The sequence below is a fragment of the Papaver somniferum genome, chromosome 1, assembly GCF_003573695.1.
Source record: "Papaver somniferum cultivar HN1 chromosome 1, ASM357369v1, whole genome shotgun sequence".
NCBI classification, from domain to species: domain Eukaryota; kingdom Viridiplantae; phylum Streptophyta; class Magnoliopsida; order Ranunculales; family Papaveraceae; genus Papaver; species Papaver somniferum.
In genome coordinates this window covers 35,306,844-35,323,101 of record NC_039358.1, presented here as the reverse complement: position 1 = coordinate 35,323,101, position 16,258 = coordinate 35,306,844, and the positions used below count along the sequence as shown (strand labels likewise).

The window sequence follows — 16,258 nt, the reverse complement described above, 5'->3', positions numbered from 1 at the left end:
CTAATCTAAGTGGATGGAAACATCTTGGTTGTAGGAGTTGAGGAACCAATCTGATTAGATGGAAACATCTATAGAGTCTATTCATAAAAGCACAGAGCTCAGATGTTAGAAATAACATGATAGTTGCACCATATCTCGTTGAGTCCTTTTCACTTCTATTTTTTTTTTTTTTAAACTATGTTTCTCTAAGTGATAGGTGGGGCCCACGATTCAAGTTGTTACCAATGCTAGGGTGAATTAGAGTGATTGAGATACCATGAAAAAAAGAAGAAAAAAAGTTTTTTTTTTTTTTTGAGACCAGACCATTTGACCAAAAGGAATAAATTCAATAAAGTCGACCACTGGTACCCTTGTATATGCCAGTTTGTGTTGAACTAGAGTTAGGTTATCGACCACTGGTACCCTTGTATATGCCAGTGTGTTGATATTAGTCAAACTAGTATCTCAATCCATTAGGATAGGTTCATTTTGGCGGAGGCCTTCAGAAAAATATGGGAAACGTCGTTCACTTAGTAAACATCAAAACCATATATTTTTTTCTGTATCCATCTCTTAATCTATCCATGTGGTTAGTTTGAATCCGAATATGATGTCCATAGTGCAACTATCTGAGTAGAGCTCTGTCACTTATGTATGAATTTTAGTATGCTTGAGTGCAAACTCGTGTACATCAATTGAAATTTCGCATCAGGGTACTTCCTCTTGTAGTCAATAAGTATGCCAACCAAGGAGATTCTTTAGTGCCTTCCAAGGTTCGTTGTAGATAGCTAGGGTCTGGAGTATTGGTTTTGTGGGTACACCTCTGGTAAATCCTCCCGAGTTTATAACTCGGTCTTTTTATTTTCTAGATTTATTTTTGCTCGAGGACTAGCAAATAATAAGTTTGGGGGTATTTGATAGACACATTTTTGTGTCTAATTTGTCCTCAATGTCCATATTGTTGGAACTCTATTTTTGTACTAATATTGTGTTTTTATGTATTTTTAGGAAATAAACATTTTTGGAAAATTCGGCTCGAAAAGTTGATTTTGGCACCCCCGGAGGACAAGTGTTATTCAGACTCTCGCTTTTGGATAAGGGGTAACCTAATTACTAAGGGGCACCCCCAGGTCACCTCCAAGGCAGCTGCTATTCGCACCCCAGTTCTGGTTAGGGGGAGGACATCTTCTTCCCAAATTCAAAAACCAAAAATTGGCGGGAAAAATTGCTCTTGAACTGCCGTTACTAGGGTTGAGGATTTGAAGGTGTTCCAGTGAGATTCAATGGCCCAAATTAAATGGGTTTGTTCCTAGGGCCTAGATAGAGATGGTATGGGTGTTAGATTCGATCAAAATTGGTTAGATAACCGGTGGTAATCAAATCAAGGAAGATATTCTAAAATAGGAAAAATATTCTATTCTTGGAATTCTTGGATGGAAGAGACGTGCATGGGTTGATTCTATTGGCTGGAAACAATCCCTACAGCTCAAGGATGACGCGTGAGAAGAGATAAAACAGGGAACAATCCGTAACAAATCAGAGAATTAAAGAAAAAAGATATCGGGAATATTTTCATTCACTGCCGAGTAATGGGAAGAATTTTTTGATTAATGAGAAGTTATTCTTGGTCCAAAGGTGTATAAATATAACTCTTGGGTTAGCATAGAAGGTTGTCGAGATTTGGGGTTGAGAGGAGGTCCAGAGAAGCAGAAATCAAGAGTTGATGAAACTCTGTTGCTGCTGCTGCTGATGATGAAGAACACCAAGAACACGAAGAACGGACTCGCGAGGACAGTCGTTTTTCTACAGTAATAACGAATCACACCTGTGGGTCGTACATCAGGAAGTCTTACTTTTCCACAGAGTTTGCGACACAGCGGCATCAGTCTTATTTTGTCACTGTGGGTCGTAGTTCTCTGGTTTTATTGTATTTCTCATATTCTCATCATTTGTAAACCATTTTTGAGCCATAATAAATTATTTTGACAGCATTTTTACTATGATGAGTTAAACCCCAACACTGGGACGACGGAGGAGGCCAAGCTTCATACATGGGTAATTTTATGAATTCTTTTCATGACTTTTACAATAATTTTAATTGAAATTATGATTTAAATTAATAAGTTGTGATTTGATTTGATGGATCATGCTTAGCTTAGATGATTTGATGTCCCATGCTTAATATTTACACCTAATATTTTGAGAATATATCTTGGCAATAAATTAGAGTCGATATATTTAATATATTTTTCGAGCTATTATTGATAAAAGAATTATTATTTGAACCTTAAGAAATGAATTTGGCGAAATCCTAGTCCCAGTACCTCTCTACCAATTTGTCAATATTTTTGTATATATTTTTATTAAATCTAAAAATTTCATTTCCTTCACAAGTCTGAAACGAATCCTATTTACTACAAACCCCAGAAAAACATTAATCAGTTCTTGCCGAGGCTGAGTACCTGTACCTCCCTAATCTCGGTTCCAAAATTTTGGACCGGTACCTGTACCCTGTACCTCGGTTCCGGTACAATTCGGTACACGTGCGGTACCAGGTATGGTTCCGGTACTAGTCTCGGTTCTCATCTTATTTAATCCTTCAAGTTCTAGACTCCAAATTCTGCTACACCAACAACAGCCAGAAGAACATCATTCCCTTCATTAACTGAGTTGAACATCATCAAGTTGGAAAATTTAGAAGAATGGTCTGCACCCGCTACTTCCTTCCCTTTCCTTGAGAAAGTATATATCATTGAGTGCGGTAGTTTGACAACTATACCAGATTTACGTTTAAGTACTTGTTCTGTCTTCTCTAGGAGTTGCAAAAAGTTGAAATAAGAGTGCTTGGCATACGATCTCCTCAAATCTTCCCATTTGCTCGATACATCTCAATCTACAACGATGATGTTGTTGGATTAACTTCAAAATAGAAGTCACTAACAAGATGGTTAAGACAATATTAGGAAATTGATGTAATCCTAAGGGAATTAGAAGTCATCTAGTTCTAAGAAAAGGTAAGACATGTAATAAGGTAATAGGACTAGGAAAAGGAATTCATAGTTCTATATATATGATCACCAAAGTTGTGGTTGATCATATGAGCAAGATTAGAGCTTGTGTTTAGTTTTGAGAGATTTTCTAAACATCAATAAAGAGAGTTGTCTTTATATAAACTAAGTTTCATCTTGCATTTGCCATTAATTGGTATCAGAGCTTGTTTATGAGACATGGAAAACGAAACCACCATTGTGGGTGCAAAACAGTTCACGCCACCATCAATACAAGTTCCAATCCTCAACGCCACAAACTACACAGTATGGGCCATGAGAATGAAGGTACTGATGAAAATCTACAAAGTCTGGGAAACAATTGATCCTGGTACATTGGACCCAGACAAAAAAAATGTTGCCATTGGATTACTCTTTCAAGCAATACCCGAATGTCTTGTTCTACAAATTGGTGAACAGGAAACTTCAAAGAAAATTTGGGATGCAATAAAGGCACGTAATCTCGGAGCTGATCGAGTTAAAGAAGCCCATCTGCAAACCTTAATGTCTGAATTTGAAAGAGTGAAGATGAAAGACACTGATACTATTGATAGCTTAGCAGGAAAGCTATCAGAGATAACCTCAAAAGCTGCGTCGCTTGGACAATCCATTGATGAAGATAAACTGGTAAAGAAGTTTCTCAATAGTTTACCAAGATCCAAGTATATTCATATCATAGCCTCTCTCGAACAAGTCTTAGATTTAAAGAAGACTAGCTATGAAGATATAATTGGAAGATTGAAAGCATATGAAGAGAGAATCCTTGATGAAGAAAACAATGGAGAAACTCAAGGAAAACTCTTGTACACAAACTCTTACCAACAAAACTCTACGACAAGAGGAAGAGGTCGTGGAAGAGGTGGTAGAGTAAACAGAGGCCGAGGAATGGGAGGAAGGTTTAACTCACAAGATAGAACAACAAGTCAGAATGATCAAAACCAAGGGAAAGAAAAGAAGGATAGATCAAACATTATTTGTTACAGATGTGATAAACCAGGACACTTCTCCTCTGTATGCCCTGAAAGAATACAAAAGATGGAAGAAGCAAACAAGAATGAAACAAGGGAAGCAGACACAGCTCTTTTCATGCACGAAGTTGTCTTCTTAAACGAATGGAAACTAATACCAAAGAACTACGAATCAAAGGATGGAGAAGAAGGAATCTGGTATTTAGATAATGGAGCCAGCAATCACATGACTGGTAAGAGACACTCAATGAGAAAATCAAAGGACAATTGAAGTTTGGGGATGGATCTTCTGTAGAAATTGAAGGGAAAGGATCAATTCTATTTCAGTGCAAGACCGGAGAACAAAAGATTGTCACAAACATCTACTTCATCCCAAACTTACAAAGCAACATTCTAAGTTTAGGACAAGCTACATAAGTTGGATGTGATGTTAGAATGCGACAAGATTATCTAACAGTTCATGACCCAAGTGGAAGACTTTTAGTTAGAGTCTCACGCTCACAGAATAGACTCTACAAGATAAGTCTCATGATTGGAAGGCCATTGTGTCTGAATATGAGACTGGAAGATCAGACATGGAAGTGGCACGCAAGGTTAGGACACATAAGCTTTAGAACTTTAAAGGCAATGTCTCAGAACAAGATGGTTCGAGGGCTACCACAGATAAACGATGAATCAAGGATCTGTGAATCATGTTTAGTTGGGAAACAAACGCGTCAAGGTTTTCCAAAAGCAACAACATTCAGAGCCTCAAAGCCATTAGAGCTTCTTCATGCTGATTTATGTGGTCCTATTACACCACAAACCCTTACAAATAACAAATACATATTTGTTATTATAGATGACTTCTCAAGATATATGTGGTCTATTCTTATGAAAGAAAAGAGTGAAGCATTTGACAGATTCAAAGCTTACAGATTATTCAATCCAACAAATAAAAGAGTAATAGTGAGTCGAGATGTGGTATTCGATGAAAAAGCAAACTGGAACTGGAAAGAAACTAATGATGGACCAAGTAGAGATCCAGGAATGTTTCACATGAGATGGGGTCAAGTAATTAATGAAGGCAAAGGATCCATAATCATCAATACCAATGAGATTCAGATTAAACAAGAGCTTATGCAAGGAGAATTCTAAAAGAAGCAGGACTTGAAACTTGTAATCCAACAAGAATTCCAATGGAATTTGGACTGAAAATTTCAAAAGCACAAGAGGAGCCTGAGATTTATCCAACAAGTTATAGAAGAAATGTTGGATGCCTTAGATACTTGTTACACACAAGACCAGACTTGGCTTTCTCTGTGGGAGTAACAAGACGTTATATGCAGAGTCCACGCAAGTCTCATGGTGATGTAATAAAGCAGATATTGAGATATCTAAGAGGAACAATCAGTTGTGGATTGAAGTATGGTCGAGGAGGATCAAAAGGAATTATTGGGTATAGTGACAGCAGTCATAATATTGACCAAGATGATGGAAAAGGTACAACTGGTCATATATTTTATCTAGGTGAAGCACCTATTACATGGTGTTCACAGAAGCAAGACACTGTAGCCTTCTCATCCTGTGAAGCTGAGTTCATGGCCGCAACAGAAGCAGCTAAACAATCAATATGGCTTCAAGAACTGTTGGGTGAAATCAAAGAAAGAGAACCTGAAAAAGTTCTCATCAAGATTGATAATAAGTCTGCAATTGTACTCACTAAAAATCCAGTGTTTCATGGGAAGACGAAACACATTCACAAAAGGTATCATTTCATACAAGAATGCATCGAGAAGGAGGTCATTAACGTTGAATACATACCAGGAACTGAGCAGAAAGCAGATATATTGACAAAGGCATTAGCTCAGATCAAGTTTGAAGAAATGATACAATTGATTGGAGTACAAGATATGTCACGGGTAAGGTTGAAGATTAACGGGGTGAATGTTGGATTAACTTCAACATAGAAGTCACTAACAAGCTGGTTAGGACAATATTAGGAAATTGATGTTATCCTAAGGGAATTAGAAGTCATCTAGTTCTAAGAAAAGGTAAGACATGTAATAAGGTAATAGGACTAGGAAAAGGAATTCATAGTTCTATATATGATCACCAAAGTTGTGGTTGATCATATGAGCAAGATTAGAGCTTGTGTTTATTTTTGAGAGATTTTATAAACATCAATAAAGAGAGTTGTCTTTATATAAGCTAAGTTTCATCTTGCAGTTGCCATTAGATGTCGTCTTCGATACAGGGGCAGAAGTAAATCATCTTGCTCTCTGGAACAATTTATATCAACCAACAACACCAATATATAGGTACACCTTCTCATTCTCTCTTTCTTTTTTTTCAATTATAATTTTTCTAATGATTTAGTTACTCGTTGAGCTAGTTAGTTAAAATCCTTCCCAAATAATCTGATGATCATGTTACAATGTTGTGATTCTGTAGATTATTCAAATATCAAAGACGTGCATTAGGAGGAGGCTAATTTAAGGGCAATCAGTTCATTCTCCTCTCTTCTTCCTCCTTCACGAAGAAGAACAATAATAGTCTATGAAATTCTGTCATCCCCATAATCGTGATGCTATAATTAAAAAGGGGTGGGTGACATCTCTTACATCTCCGAGAATACGTTTTTGCTCAGGACTCACGATTTTGGAAGAGTGAATGCCTAACCTCACATCAATGCCTAACCTGGCAGATTCTACTACCCCTGAATCCAATGGTTATAATTCTTCATTACGTTCGGTCTGGGACGGTACGAGACTAGGTCAGGACCGTGTACCTGTACCTGCTTAGCCTCGGTTCCTATTTTTTGGACCGGTACCTGTACCCTCTTTCTCGGTTCGATACAAAAACAGGTACGGTTCCACCGGTTCCGGGACGGTCCGGCTCGGTTCCTGTGCACCCTTACATAAATCCCTTGATAAACTTCCCAGCAAATCTTAAGGGGAGGATCGCACTCCATATGGAGGATTTACTGGAAAACTGAATCTCGTAGGAAACGTGATTCCAAGGATTCGGGCAACCAAATATACAGAGGGAAACGTAATTCTACCAAATCCCCTGGACCCATAAATTCCACCTTTAAAATTTTACATCCAAACCCAAGTATGTAGAAAAGATATTGGTTGAACATTTTTAACTTGGTGGAGACATGTTTTCTTTGAATTTGAGATATTTTATATTCTTAAAATTGTAACCGTGTTCAACTTTTAATATAAAATGTATTCAATTTCATGTTCATTGTCAAAGTCGTCATTGTTTTTTCAGTTTAAGATTCAGATGAATCAGTTTCGGAATTCAGCTGAATTCTAGTAAAATTTGAATTTTGTTATTTCAGCCCAGTCAGAATGGCCACAATCAATAACTATAGGGTCATCTAAGTAGGTAGGAAGGAATCTCACACTCTATGAAACCAAAATTCATTCTTGAATGTTGGCAGCACCAACCCACGAAAAATATGACTAACCAAAATTCATTTCAAAATTCTATTCATTCAGCACACGTATGTTGTATCTACCATCCCCTCCTTATTTCGATACTTCACCCTTTTTACTCCCAAATATTTCAACACTAGCAGCACAATCACGAAATCCATTAGAATCATTACAAAAAAAGAAAAATCACTATCCCCTAGATGGAGGCTTTAATCTGTATTGTATTTTTTCTCATTTGTCTCTCCTCCCTATCCATCTCTACCTCTGATAAGTATAACCTACTTTTATAATTGATTTGTTAAACTTAATTGATGTTGTTTCTAATTATATTTTTATTGTACAGGTGCAAAAATCAGAATAAACGACTCGAGATTGAACAACTACGTCCCCAATTTCAATTGAGATTCAGCCACAACAACTACGTCCCCAATTTCAATTGAGATTCAGCCACAACAACTACGTCCCCAATTTCAATTGGGGTTACAGTGGCCCATGTCGGTATGTACTGCCATGAAAAGATGCCCTCGTAAAGTAGATAGCAGATTTACGATTCATGACTTGTTTAATGAAGTTTTGGGTCTGTATGAGCATCCACCGGTCCAAAAACTTATGGACTATATACTAAAGAACTTCCCGTATGGGTCGAATCGAGCTCGGTGATCTGCACAAGCAGCTCCAGGCACAATGCCTTTAATATCGATACAGTGCAATAGAAATTATAGAACGAACGTCATCCAGCTTGCAGAGATCTAGCAGACCAGACATCCTAAGAAGCTGCAAACCAAATAATCGCCAGAAGGTTTATGTTTCATTTCCCTAGAGTTAGTCTATTATATCCACATGGAATTGCACTTTTACATGTATTATCTACTAATAACAAGGCTCTTCCGGCCACTCTTGCGGCTATAAAAAAGTACAAAAAAACAAAAAGGTGGTTGTTCAACTGACTCGGCTCACCAGGCTGAGTTGGAACTGGGGCACATCGACTCGTGATCCTTCCACTGTCGAGAGCGGGAGGTGATCGTTGCTCTGTGAAACCAGCCTGACGCAGTGCCCTCCGCTATAGTGGTCACACAGCCCAAGCCTACGCAAGGACAATGAGACTAACTCCCAACTTGGAGCGGGCGAGTTAACACAGCCTACGCACCAGCACCTACCGGGTGAAACCCGACCAGTGTTCAACTATCTTAATATCCCCACTCGGGTTACAAGCTCGCGCAACCAAGCTCGACATTCATTTCTCAAATCTTGAGATCTAAATATCAAGTATACATTTCATTTTTAAGCGATGTGGGACTAAGTTCTTCTCTTCTGCGCATGATTTATAATGGGCTACATATCAGAGGAAGTAAAGGAAAGCCCAACCTAAACAAAAGAGAAAGAAACAAAAAACCATCCTTGTTTGAATCCTCTGTAACAGAGCTTGGAGTGAACACCAAGCTTGAACGGATATATTATCTTTACCCCAAATAACCTCCAAACAATTTTCCAAGAAAATCTGACTCAGTTTTGAATTTACAGGTACCCGTTTTACTTGAAGGAGGAGGGTGGAGCTTCACTACCTTTACGGTGAGATTCATCTGAAATTGAGTATAAAAAGAAAAAAAAGACTTAACTGACTAAAGATGATGCATATAACAGAGCTTATAAAGCTCTACCTTAGGGTTGAGAAACCTTACACACAACAGATTTTTCTTGTCACAGAATTCTTGGTACTTCCATATATATATATATAAACAGCTTAGCCCGCAAGACCCGAAGTTTCCGCAACACGGCATGTTGGTACGCGCCTGGTTTTCACAGAGTTCATGTAGATGTAGTCTGCAATGGTCAAGGGCCGTCGCTCTGTGAATTTCTTACTTTTTTTCAGATAAGTTATCGCGATCATTCCAAGGCCGTGGCACACCATAGTGATGACACCTCCGGGCCTCAGGAAAAGTATGTGACACGTATCCATATGATTGCGACGTGTATAAACATAATTCACGGCGCCATGAAGGACTCGTATCTGAAGTGGCTATGCATTTTTGCTGCAGGTCGATGACTTAAGAAAACAGCTCCCGACGATTAAATCCTTCACTTTGGCAGGAGTTTATGATCTTAAGAAGGCCCAAGTAAAACAAAAGAGATTGAAACAAAAAAGATTACATGACCCTTGCGTATTTATAGTATAAAATTGATTAATATGGAACTCAACATAATATGGAGTAAAACACCTCCAAAGAATTGCCAACAGATCTGACTCGGTTTAGAATTCAACTTAATGTTACGAAATGCAGTACCAGCTTTACTATCATAGAAAGATGAATCATCCCACACTAGTACATTTGCTGCCCACGGCAAAATCTGAGTTTGTTTTTCATTCTAACAAGAAAACTGGATTTACAATTGAAAACAAAGTACAAACACCTCAACCCGTGCCACAAATTCCAAAACAGGTTAAAGATCAATATACTCACCTGTGATACACACATCCCCTGTGAGCCCGGATGATTTCCCCACACTCACCTTGACCTTGTTGTGACACTGAGAAAAAGTAAAAGTCTCGACTGCAGCCACACCGAGTTCCTTGATGCCCGTAACTTGTATATTTCTTCTCCAGTTGCTTCTTGATGAATTCCTTGGTGTGTACATTAGCTTTGACAGTCTTGTTGCACATTATAAGCACTGGGAAATTCATCTTCACTACAAGTATATGTGTCAAGATTTCATACAGGTACTCAGCACTGCACGACAGGTTGGCAAAAAGTCCAGAGCATCCATGACAAAGATAAGGCCAGCTGCTTGAGGCAAGTATTTGTCAAGCTTTGATCTACAAGGACTGGCTTTATCTTGCCGTTCTTAGAGAATTCAGAGTGCACCACAAAATTTCCTTCATTTGGATCCAGGGATGCAACAGTACCCCGATGTGATGTGCTGAGCCATCTCGAAGCTGATAAAAGAGAACAGTTTTCCCACTCCCACTTAACCCAGCAAGAACAATCATATCAGAACCAATTAACAAGAAAAACACAAACATATGTACCAAAACACCAACAACAGCATAAATCTGTTCAAATAGGTATCCACCCTTGAATTACTTTGTTCCAATGTTCATTAAATACCACAATTTTACAGACAATGGAGGGAGAAGTGTTCTACTTATTGAGAAAGGTGGTCATGATGACTAACAACAGGCCCAGTTATCTTTCAGCATAGCCTGAGAAGATAGCACAACAATGTTTTGAGTAATTTATTGGCCCTTGGAACAGTTCCATTATAAGGACTATACTTACATTAATCATACAAGTGCAGGACTAATAGCCAACCCATACCGTGATACAGTTTCAGAAGTTGCGTTGTGTCAAATTGCACTTGCTTAGGTTATGGCTGACGGGTTGATTTCCTCAGAGCTTATCCAGAGAGCTACCTGGGACAAAGACATCAATTTAGTAAGGATAAGATAGAACATGTTTCAGCAATCCAGCTACTAAATCATGCAAGACAGCAAGTTTACAAAGTCATGTATAGGTGGATTAGAATTGCGCCAATTGCCTTTGTTTTTTTCTTGGGAAAAGTGGCTTCGTGGTTGGATCTTACAATCTGGGCACACATATTAGGTGGCAAACTAACCACAGTTTTACAAATATCATAAATTCGGCAAATTCATCCTTTTTGCTTTTTCTTTTGAAGATTCAAAAGTTCAAAGCCTATCATAACATTTGAATCAACAAATACAGATATTTATGCATTCAAATCATGGAAATATTCATATACCAATAGCAGCAAGAGAATTATCAGATAAATAAACAACGGTAGATTGCATCATGTCTGTCTATGGTAAACAACCAAATTGGTATAATAAAGGCCTACGGATTTTACAGTAACCAAAGCAGCTAGGTACCCAAATTGATAAAGGGTATGGAGTCGTAGCCTTTATTTTTTCAAGAAAGTTAGAACTAAGATGAGTTTTTGGCGAAAGGTGGTATAAGCCAGCAACACGAGGAATTGACAGTTAGTTTCCTAGAGACAAAGAAAGTTTCAGTTAGTACTCATCCTGCTCATCCACATTGGACTTAATCATGGTAATAAGCAAACTCTAATATGTTTCAGGAAATGAACGATAAGATCCACCTGATTTTTTGGCACAGCTCTAGGTTGATTCATGGTTCCCTCCTTCGAAGGAACTCAATGCCTTGATCACAGATTCATATATCTTTATTCCTCTCAGGTAGACGGTTTCCTCTAGATACTGCAAAACATACAAGTACAAAAAGTCGGGAGATGATGATTAGCAAGCACTACCTGTGGAATAACACAAATTTTGAAGATTAATTATGATACCTCAATGTGCTCGTGAAGCAGGATTGGAGTATTCGTCATTGGGGAGAACCCAAAAGTAGGAATTCCCAGCTCTCTTATGTTACGTGCATCAGTTGAAGAAGCCAAAATTTCAGGCTTAGAGAGTGTTCCACCAGCAGAAATTATGGCTTTCTCGAAAACACCCCACCATGCATTGGTATCATCGGTTGCTGTCATCATTAGGACGCCCCATGTGGTCTTTAGCAGGCCCATGCTAAGTTAACTGTGATAAATGATAATGACACGAGATGTTCAGATATTTTTTCAGACTCAAGCAAGGATGAAGCTTTGTACAAATTCTGGAAATTGGTTCTAGCTAGCCTATGTTGTTAAGGGTGTCAGTCCTACCCCAGAGTATGAGGAATCTCGCACATTTACAAAGTGTGCGGCATAAAGATTCTTTGAGTCAATTAATATACTCAATGTACCAGCATATCAGTTCATCAATACACCCATTTTCACTCCCGACTAGTGACCTGGATCCCCTACATCCATCCTTCTATAGTGATTCATCTAAGCAGACCGAGCCGAACAATAACTAAATGAATGATGGTTACACAATACATAAAGCTATAAGTGTATTCATCCACCCTCTTCAAGTGTGTTGAAGGATATTTACCAATAGCAACAGGCATGCGAAAATGGGAATTGCATCGTTAATGCTATAAGTCGGTACAAGCAAATCATTGCCGCAATAAGCTGCAACATGAGTAAGGTACCAAATTTGTCCGTCTAATGGAACTTGAACTTTAAAAAGTTCAATCTTACATTAGCAAACTATAAAGTAAACCGACATAACAGTTTCAATTAGCTCACCTCGTATGTCATGTTCCTATAGTGTGGCTCCCATTCATTAACGATTCTCTTTATCAACAGCTCTGGGTCTACTGCAGGTGGAATCCGAATATCAAAACCTGCTTCAGCTTCTGAAGGATGCATATTCATTTGATAACCCTGTAGAAAACAAATCACTCCTCATCAAGCAAAATTAAAAAACATTCAATTTTCATTGCACTAAAACATTCAAAGCTACGGATATCGCAAAACTCACCGTAGGCGAAGGAGTACCAGCTTTCATATACACAGGATTCACCTTCGGAATTCACTGCCAATCCAGCTTTAACCAAATCAAAATGACCCTCTCTATATTTAGTCAGAATTTCAACACTCTTCATCAAATTCTCCATAGCACTATTATCAAACATCCTAGACCCATGTCCAGGCATACCAAATGCCTTGATAATCAACCTCCAAACTAATCTATCAGCAAAAAAAACTCTAAATTTCTCACTTGTAGATGCTTGACCTTCATCCAACATGAACCCAATATTCAAACTCTTAAACTCATCGGAACCAGCAAGCTCCATTAGCCCCTCCAATCTCCTCATCAGGAATATAAGATATATGAACAGTCTTCACTGGAGCACCTCTAGCATAAATCTTACCATCTTCTATCTTAGTTGTAGCAAAAGGTGGGTATATCCACTTTGATGGTTCAGCTGGAACACTATCAAGATGTGAATTTAGTAAAATGGATGGCAAAGATGGGTTTGAACCTACCCAAGTTATGATAAGAAGTGGTTTTGATGGGGAAAATTCAAAAATTGTAGATTTAAGACCAATTGATTGAGCTTGGTGACACGGCACGGTGACTAACTAGAATTTCTTTTGTAATGGGCGGGCCTTTCTGGGGCATGGTGAATGTCGAGCCCCTATGGTGCACTCTCTGCCGGTCGCATAGATGGAGTTTCTGTTTTATTTTATTTTTTTAATTATTTAAAAAAGAAAATAAGAACGCCACATGGGCTATTTTATTGGAAAATCATCCATCGTCGTATAAGAGGATAGTTGGTAGCCTATCAACAAGCTGGGCACCAACATATTTATTCTAGCAGTAACATCTTGACTAGCAAGACGATTCCTCAACCTCTTCAAGAAAGTAGCCAATTGTTCACTAAGTTTCCTTAGAGTAGTGAAGGCCAAGACACCAAAATCAAATCCGTGAGCAGTGCATATGTCGAGATATTTCTTACGTTTCTGAAGAGAAGCATTTGAAATGGCCTGACCTGGAATGACAATAGGGAAGCAACCTGTGGTAAATGGAGATACACAGGTAGTATTGAAACAGGTATCCTGTCCATTCTCCCAATCGTAGACCAAGATATCAGCAAAAGTAAGGGTATCATGTCCATTCTCCCAAATTCTTCTTTTTTTTGCGTCTTTTTTTTGGCGTCTTAAAAGACTAAAGTATTATTAATAAGAGGAAAAGGGAAACAAAAATTTGTTGTTAGTCCGATAAACCTGACCCGGCTTATCCTATAGTCCACCAGCAAAAAACAATTAACCGGAGGTCCAAAAAGGTTTTGAATACATAAATTATCTTCCTGCCCATCACAATGTTCTCTTTCACAAAAATTTCACTAAAACCACGTCGTTGTCGTTCACAAACCAGAAAATCTAAAACTCTTCCCAAATCGAAATCGAAAATTGGGCACCGGAAATCGAATCAGAAACTGTAAAAAAAAAATCAATCATCAAAAACTCCATAAAACTAAAAGCTTAAATTCAAATTAGGATACTGAAATAAAAAAATCACTGAGATCCAGTGAAAGAAGAAGAAGACCTCTGTTAATCACCAAGAGCAGTAGATATTGTTATGTACGATGATACATATCAATATGTACTAAAGGAAAAAGTGTATCATCCAACAATACATATTGATCCAACAGTACATATTGATATGTACTGGAGGAAAATACGTACTGTAGGTAAAAGTGTATAATCCCACAATACATATTGATCTAGCAATACATATTGTTATGTACTGAAGGAAAATATGTATTCAAGGAAAAAGTATATCATCCCAGGGTACATATTGATTCAGTAAATACATATTGATATGTACTGAAGGAAAAAATGTATAATTCCATGATACATATTGATTCAGCAATACATATTGATATGTACTGAAGGAAAATTTTTATGATCCCACAATGCATATTAATCCAACAATACATAACAATATCTACTTAATGAAAATATGTATCGAAGGCAAAAGTGTAAGGTCCAACAATACATATCAATATTTACTGAAGGAAAAGTGTATAATCCCACTGTAGGTATTGATATGTACTGTATGGTTATACAAAATTTATATCTCCCCCTTCTTCTTATTCTTCGTGGATTTATTTGTGAAACTTCTTGATCTTCTTCTTCACTTGTTTTCACTTATTATAGAACATACCTGGATTGAATGGATATGAAGCTGATTATAGAGCACCAAAACGATCTTCAAACAAAAATTCTAAAAACACCGGTAGAAGAGAAGACAAATCAAAAATATGGAAAGATAAGCTGGATTGGATGGATATGTACAATCATATCATTATGCTTGGAAAATGACGGAGAATACCAGCAGAAAAGAGAGAGATCCGAATTTGAGCCGAAGAAAAGAAAAGAAAAAAAGGTTTTTCTCCTCTTATGTCGATGCAGGGTAATTTCAGAAAAGAGAAATTTTTTTTTTAAAACTCCCACATGTGTTGGACCAGCGAGTAAAAAATTTGGTCCAAAATCATGTTTTTGGACTAGAGAGTAAATTAGTGTGACGGGTGGACTAGACAGTAGTCGGGTCTCCTAGATAGGACTATACAGTAATTCCTCATCGTTGCTTACTTTTGGAACCTAAAGTAGCACAAGTGGATAAGAACAATCAGCAATTGCCAGCTGCAACAAGGGGGATAAACACATTTGATCGTATTGCAATGCAAATTACCGGTGCTGCAGCAGTAGTAGAAACAACAGCCGCAGTAGTATTCAGTTTTGTCCTTTTTATCAACTTCATCCCTATCATCTTCAGCCAACTCAACCTAACTTGCGAGAGGTAGTTTCAAGCTTTCAATTAAGTATGTAGAAAAAATATTGGTTGGACATTTGTAACTTGGTGGAGACGGGTTTTCTTTGAATTTGAGATAAGATATTTTATGTTGTTAAAATTGTAATCGTGTTCAACTTTTAATATAAAGTGTATTCAGTTTCATGTTCATTGTCAAAGTCGTCATTGTTTTTTCAGTTTAAGATTCAACTGAATCAGTTTTGGAATTCAGCTGAATTCTAGTGAAATTTGAATTTGTTATTTCAGCCCAATCAGAATGGCCGTAATCAGTAACTATAAGGTCAAGTATAAACACCGTTAATCTTTTACGTCCGTACCGTGAAATTGGTAATCTAAGTAGGTAGAAAGGAATCTCACACTCTATGAAACCAAAATTCATTCTTAAATGTTGGCAGCACCAACCCACGAAAAGTATGATTAACCAAAATTCATTTCAAAATTCTATTCATTCAGCCGACGTACCGCATGTTGTATCTACCATCCCCTCCTTCTTTTTGTTTTTCCTCTGCTCTAGTTTAGATCATCCTCCCTTCTATAAACATTTCGATACTTCACCCTTTTTACTCCCAAATATTTCAACACTAGCAGCACAATCACTAAATCCAT

General features: G+C 37.7%; 1 pseudogene; it reads right to left on the bottom strand.

Annotated features, from left to right (window-relative positions):
* Positions 1-9,863: 9,863 nt before the first annotated feature.
* Positions 9,864-15,601, bottom strand: LOC113284346 (annotated as a pseudogene).
* Positions 15,602-16,258: the final 657 nt, after the last annotated feature.